This window comes from Anopheles stephensi, unplaced genomic scaffold (assembly GCF_013141755.1).
Source record: "Anopheles stephensi strain Indian unplaced genomic scaffold, UCI_ANSTEP_V1.0 ucontig184, whole genome shotgun sequence".
NCBI classification, from domain to species: Eukaryota; Metazoa; Arthropoda; class Insecta; order Diptera; family Culicidae; genus Anopheles; species Anopheles stephensi.
In genome coordinates this window covers 42,501-49,873 of record NW_023405107.1, presented here as the reverse complement: position 1 = coordinate 49,873, position 7,373 = coordinate 42,501, and the positions used below count along the sequence as shown (strand labels likewise).

The 7,373-nt window shown below is 59.7% G+C and overlaps 1 non-coding gene and 1 pseudogene across 1 annotated transcript; both read left to right on the top strand.

The window, feature by feature from the left end:
* The first annotated feature begins 6,524 nt into the window (after positions 1 to 6,524).
* Positions 6,525 to 6,682, top strand: LOC118515741. The gene has a single exon (XR_004907370.1). It is a non-coding gene; the product is annotated as a 5.8S ribosomal RNA (ribosomal RNA).
* Positions 6,683 to 7,152: 470 nt separating this feature from the next.
* Positions 7,153 to 7,373, top strand: part of LOC118515739 — a 3,880-nt pseudogene continuing 3,659 nt past the window's right edge.

The following is a 7,373-nucleotide window of genomic DNA, read 5'->3' as shown; positions in this document are numbered from 1 at the left end:
GGGGTGCGAACCGTTGTGCAGCTGGAGAATTCAGCGACTGGCGTGCGCTTGGGAAACCAAGCCTCTTCCAAGTTGCAGCCCAGCAAAAGGACACTCAGGCGCTCTCAGCAGAGGGAGAGAGCCGAGGCACGCCAGTCGCAGGGTCCTGCCCAGCATCGCATGCTGGAACTGCAGGAGCAGCTGCGCCGAGAGATCCAGGAGGAAGAGAAGCAGATGAGGGCGAGGAGCGGGCACGGGCAGCGGTCCCAGCCCCTGCAACAGCCGTACGACTTTCCGGCACCGGAAACCAGGCGGCAGCAGCAGCAATCCTACCGTGACGCCCTGGTAGGTGGTTGGCAGGTTGTGGGGAAGCGGCAAAAGGCCCAGCCTTCAGCTGCACCTCAGCAGCGGCAGCGGCCGCAACCAGCAACCAAGAGCCAACGCCCCGCACAGGCAAACCGGCGGACGAAAAGGCGACGACCAGACGCCATTCTGGTGGTCCCAGCACCGGGGGTCTCCTTCGCCGAGATGTACCGACCCATCCGGACGAGCCCGGCCCTGGAGGATGTCCAGCACTGCATCCGTATCGGCAAGCGGACACCGAAGGGGAACCTTCGGATGGAGCTGGCACGGGACATGGACTCGGCGGCGCTGTGCAGCCGCATTCAGTCCACGCTGGGAGAGCTGGGATCCGCCAGGGTCCTGACGGAGATGGCGGAGGTTGTGTTGAAAAACGTCGACAACCTCACGGAGGAGGAGACGATCAGGGAGGCGTTGAAGGCGGCACTCGCCAAGGAGCCAGCGGTGGCCTCGCTTCGCATCTGGGAGCGGGCAGATGCCACAAAGCGGGCCCGCGTGCGGCTACCGCGAGTGGAAGCGGAAGCCCTGCTCCAAAAAGATCGCCTTATTATAGACTACTCCTCGTGTCGGCTGGAGGAGGCCCCCAGGCTGGAGGCGGCAAAGCGCCGTTGCTTCCGGTGCCTGGAAAGGGGCCACATGGCAGCGGACTGCGTCGGGCCCGATCGCAGCAACTGCTGCATCAGATGCGGAGCTCCTGGCCATCGGGCGGCCAGTTGCAGCAGTGCGGTTAGCTGCATTCGGTGTGGAGGACCACATCGAATTGCAGCGCACGGCTGCAGGGGAGCTAACCTTCCCCCCCGCCGCTAAGCATGTCTGTGGGGAGCCACCTCCAGGTCCTGCAGGTTAACACCAACAGGAGTCGGAGTGCGCAGGACCTGGCTCTCCACACAATGCGGACGGAGCGGGTGGACGTTATGGTGGGTGTGCGAGCTGAGTTCGGTTCCGGACGGGAACGCAAACTGGGTGGTGGACCGCGACAGGCTGGTGGCCATTGTCGCGAGCGGATACTCCCACCCGGTTCAGCGGATCTGGAGCTCGAGTTTTCCCGGCATCGTGGCGGCGGACGTGGCAGGCGTCACGATCATAGCGTGTTACGCGTCGCCAAGCATCGGGGTTCCCCAGTTTGTTGAGATGCTGCAACGCATTGAGGTGCTCGCCTCAGGACGCCCCGAGTGTTGCTTGCCGGCGACTTCAACGCCTGGCATAGCGCCTGGGGCAGCAGCAGGACCAACGCGAAGGGTGAGGAACTGCTACAGCTGGCGGAGGGTCTCGGGCTCGACGTCCTGAACCTGGGGAGGGAAGCCACCTTCCTCGGGAACGGCGTCGCTCGCCCGAGCATTGTGGACGTCGCCTTCGCCAGTACTTCCATCAGCAGGCAGGACCTCGTCGGGGACCCCGACAGGCAATGGAGGATGCTGGGAACTTACTCATTCAGCGACCACCGGTACATCCGCTTCGAGGTGGGGGAAAGGCCGGCGGCAACGAGCCGCAACTCTACGGGAGCAGAAGCAGCACCAGCAGTGAGAGCAGCGGGCAGACGCTGGCGGGCAAAGGAGTTTAGCCGGGAGCTGTTCGACATCGCGTTGCGGGCAGCCAACTTCGTGGAGGAGGCCACGGACCCTGAGGGCCTGACCCGAACCCTGAGCCGGGCGTGCAGCGAGATCATGGCGGAGGTTTCCCCGTCAGTCGGCCACACAGGACGTCCGGCGTACTGGTGGACACCAGAAATCGGCCGGCTACGGAGAACTGCCGCCTGGCTTGGGAACGGTACAGCAGGGTACCGACTAGCGACACGGCAGCCCGCAGAACAGCTTCTGCACGGCACCAGGAGGCCCGCCAGCTGCTGACAGCTGAGATCCGGGCTAGCAAGCGGGACCGTTACAATGAGTTTCTGCAACACCTGGAGGATGATGAGACGGGTAGGTGGCAGGGGGAGCTCCTGCGACGGCTCGGAGGGAGCCGCGTCGCACAAGAACGCGATCCGGCCGTTCTGCAGCGCATTGTGGACGCGCTGTGCCCGAACCACCCCCCTGTTGCCTGGCCTACCATCGAATCGGACGGCGTCGACATCAGGCCAGTGACGGAGCAGGAGTTGCTCGACATCGCAGCTGGCCTGAACCCTCGGAAGGCGCCCGGTCTGGATGGACTGCCGAACGCTGCCCTTTCGGCTGCCATCCGGGCGCATCCGACGACGTTCGCGAGGCTCCTCCAGGAGCAGATGGATGCTGGCCGCTTCCCGCGGCAATGGAGGAAGGCGAAGCTGGTGCTGCTTCCCAAACCGGGAAAACCCCCGGGCGAGCCGTCATCGGTGAGACCGGTGATGTTGCTGGACACGCCCGGCAAGGTGTACGAGCGAGTACTGCTGAACCGCCTGAACGACCACATCGAGATGCCGACGGAGCCGCTCCTCTCCGAATACCAGTTCGGCTTTCGGCGTGGTCGGTCGACACTTCAGGCGGTTGGGCTGGTGATGGAGGCTGCCAGATCTGCGATGAGTTTCGGGCGAACGAATAGACGCGACAAGCGCTGCCTGCTTGTCGTTGCTCTGGACGTCCGTAACGCCTTCAATTCCGCAGACTGGCAGGCCATAGCACTGGCGCTGCAGACCAAAGGAGTGCCCTCAGGACTGCGCAGCATCCTGCAGGAGTACTTCTCCGACCGTGAGCTGACGTATGATACCAGCTCCGGTCCGGTAACACGCCGAGTAACGGCAGGTGTTCCGCAGGGGTCCATTCTGGGCCCCACCCTGTGGAATATCCTGTACGACGGCGTGTTCGGAGTGCAGCTGCCGGAAGGTGCATCCGTCATCGGCTTTGCGGACGACCTGGCAGTACTCGCCAAGGGGTGTACACCGGAGGAGGCGGCAGGTGTAGCGGAGGAAGCTGTGGCAGCGATTTCCGCCTGGATGGAGCAACATCGGTTGCAGCTGGCCCCGGAAAAGACGGAGATCGTCCTCATCTCCAGTCTGCGTCGGGGCCATCCAGCGGTGCCCGTAGTGATCAACGGCGTCGAGGTCCGCTCGAAGCCGGCGATACGCTACCTCGGGGTCATGCTTCACGACCACCTCTCGTGGAAGCCACACGTCGAGAAGGCCACCGCAAAGGCACTCCGTGTGGTGAAGCTGGCCACCGGCGTGATGTCCAACCACGCCGGACCGAGGATGGCTAAACGTCGGCTGCTGGCAGCAGTGGCGGACTCGGTTGTGCGATACGCGGCACCCATCTGGGCGGAGGCGGTGAAGTTCCAGTGGTGCAGGCGGAAACTGGAGCAGCTGCAGCGACCTTTGGCGAAAGGTGTCGCCAGGACCTTCCGTACCGTCGGCTACGACACGGCGGTAGTGCTGGCTGGACTGGTCCCGCTACACCTGCAGGTGGACGAGATCGCGCGGTGCTATACCAGGCATCAACGGGCGTTGCAGAGGCGGGTGCTGATAGACAAGGAGGTCATCAAGCGGCTGGAGCACTCGGCAACCATAAGACAGTGGCAGACATCGTGGGACCAGGATGCCGCTCATCCGACCGCGAGCAGGTTCCTACGATGGGCTCACCGCGTGCTGCCGGATATTGCCGGCTGGGTAGGTAGGAAGCACGTCGAGGTTGATTTCTTCCTTAGCCAGGTACTCTCCGGACATGGCTTCTTCCGGGAGTACCTACATGCTATGGGTTTCACCTCTGCCCCGACCTGCCCCTTCTGCGCCGACAACACCGTGGAGTCGGCAGAGCACGTGGTGTTCCACTGTCCGAGGTTCGCCGACATAAGAGTGCAGTTCCTGACGGACGCGGACGGCGTCGTCATTTCCCCCGATGAGCTGGAGCGTTTTCTGCTGTCGAGCCCGGAGGCTTGGCAGCGAACGGCCACGGCAGCACGGCGGATCTGCAGCTTCCTACAACAAAGGTGGCTGGAGCAGCAGGTTGCCGAAAACGCGGCCATCGCTGGCGGGATCGTTTCCGCCAATGAGCTGGCGGAACGCGTTCGGCAACAGGTCCGCCGTGAAGCCAGAAACGCTGGCCAACGGCGAAGACGCCGGCAACGGCAGACATCCGCCATCGGGGAGATGGACATGGACCAACAACAGCACCCGTCCAATCAGCAGCAGGAGAGTCAACGCCCAGTTCGGCCCGAACGAGTTCCGCCATCGGCCGAAGTGTTACTTCGTCGTCGGCTAAGGCGGAACCAACGGCAGCGGGAAAACCGCGCCCAATTACGCGCGGGTACATTGCCGCCATTGCGTTCGGGCCGAACTCGCCGAAGCAGAGCACCGCCGACGGAGGAGGAGCTAACCCGACGACGGGCCAACAGGCGCGCGCGAGAACGCCAACGCCGCCATGAGCGACAGGATCGCCATCGCGGCTTAATGTCGGCCGACGTTGAAGCCGCCATCGCGACCACAAATACGTCTACGCGTTGAGTGGGAGCGGTTACGGCCAAAACGATCGGCCAGTCAGCGAGCGTGCGAAAACACGACCGGGCGAGACCGGCATTTTGCCGTCTCCGCTTTGTGCGGTCGTTCGTTCTCGCACAGTCGGGCGAGAGAGAGCGCGCGTGCGCTCGGCTCGGGTACGTTCGGCATTTTGCGTCCTTCGCTTTGTGCGGATGTTCGTACCCGACCGGCAGTGGGAGAGAGAGCGTGCGCGTGCACTGTGAGAGTTAGATCCGTCTTTTTCGTCTACGTTTGTGCGGATGTTTGTTCTGTCCCACCGTAAGCGTCAAAGTGTCTGCGTACTTATGTGTGTGCGTGTGTGTGTGCGTACATATTCATCGTTAGTATTAGGAAAAAATGGAGACTCGACGAACCGCGGGCACGCCCGCTTCGTTAATGTTAGGTGTGTAAATGTAAGTCCTTCATTTTTTAATGTTGCGTTTACGAATAGCTAGGCGGGGCGCGTGCCCTTACTAAATGTAGTCAGGGACGCCATTGCAGCCGGTGGCTACGCCTCCGTCGGGAAGGCCGCCGGCAATGGAGAGGTTTATTCGTTTTATAATTGTTCATGCGTGTTTCTGTATCGTTTATTGTTTATAAATAAGTAACGCGGAAAAACATTTATAAATTTAAATGAATAAACGAATGCAATTTAAAAAAAAAAAAAAAAAAGAAGTGGAGCTTGCGGCTTAATTTGACTCAACACGGGAAAACTTACCAGGTCCGAACTTATCGAGGTAAGACAGATTAAGAGCTCTTTCTCAAATTTAAGGGTAGTGGTGCATGGCCGTTCTTAGTTCGTGGAATGATTTGTCTGGTTAATTCCGATAACGAACGCGACTCAAACAAGCTAACTAGAACGCTGTCAGCAGTGTGCCTCCGGGCGCACCTGACGTTACGGGGCGGCGGCGCCTTCGCGGGCGGTCGTCGCACTAGTTTGCCCTGCTTAGCGGGACAACTTGTGTTTAGCAAGGTGAGAGTGAGCGATAACAGGTCCGTGATGCCCTTAGATGTTCTGGGCTGCACGCGTGCTACAATGTGGGCAGCAGCGTGTTCTCGCCAATAGGCGCCCCCATTCCGAGAGGAACGGGAAATCACCCAAATGCTCATTTAGTTGGGATTGGGGACTGCAACGGTCCCCATGAACCTGGAATTTCTAGTAAGTGCTAGTCATTAGCTAGCGCTGATTACGTCCCTGCCCTTTGTACACACCGCCCGTCGCTACTACCGATGGATTATTTAGTGAGGTCTCTGGAGGCATACCTTCCGCGGTTCCTTCGTGAGCTGCAGTTGGCACGGCCGAAGTTGACCGAACTTGATGATTTAGAGGAAGTAAAAGTCGTAACAAGGTTTCCGTAGGTGAACCTGCGGAAGGATCATTACCGATCAAACAAGTCCGGGAGTGAGGTTGCCAAACGCATCGTCGGCATCACATGCTGACGCGCACGCTACAACCACAAGATGGTGTAGCACACTTGGTAGAGTTGAGCGAAAGCAACTCTTTCAAAGGGATACACATACCACTGCCTCGGCGAAGGTCAGTAAAGATGCACACTTTGGTAGTACCGGGTACCTTATACACTGACTGATTGTCGTGTCACAACGGGGTGATCGACAGTCGCACTTTGGCGTGCTCGGCTCCGCAACCGTCGGGGCCGTGGGCGCCTGCAGTGTGGTACTAGGGAACCAGAGTTGTGTGTTGGTATGTGTATAATGGATGGATGGACTTCGGTTCCATTCATCAACTAGTTCGGTGTGTACGTTAAACCCTAGGCAGGGGATCACTCGGCTCATGGATCGATGAAGACCGCAGCTAAATGCGCGTCAGAATGTGAACTGCAGGACACATGAACATCGACACGTTGAACGCATATGGCGCATCGGACGACTCAACCCGACCGATGCACACATCCTTGAGTGCCTACCAAGTTATCTCATCACTCTAACCAAACTGACCGTCCTGACCCCATCATAGGGGGGTAGGCTGTCGCAGCATGGCGTGCTCGGATCCGCATCCTTGTCGGGACCGTGGGCGCTGAAAGTGAGAGTGCTAACACAGAGAGACATACGAGGTATGGTACACAAACCTAAACACACACACACACATGTGAGCATGGGTGAAGAGCGAGCGCGCGTCAAGTCGCACGGTTCGACCTCTAGTATCAACCAACGGATGTATCCACCACAGCATATAAGGTTATCACCAATTGCACGGGGACTTCCACCGGTTGGCTCGGGTCGAGTAACACTTGCGGCCCAACGCGCTCGTATCTTTCCTCGCATCCAGTTGCAGTCGCGAGACGTGCTCACGCCGTGTGGGTGAGTGAGGTTAGCACGACAGGGGTGATTTATCACCGCTTCTCCCGTCGCATCATTGTGACAGTGGAGTCTGTAGGCCTCAAGTGATGTGTGACGACCCTCAGAATTTAAGCATATTAATAAGAGGAGGAAGAGAAACCAACCGGGATTCCCTGAGTAGCTGCGAGCGAAACGGGAAGAGCTCAGCACGTAGGGACGACGAGGGGGCCTCGTCTGTCCGATGCCGTGTACTGGACCGGTCCGTTATCTGCTACGCACGGTGCAAACAGTTCAAGTCTAACTTGAAGGTGGCCCA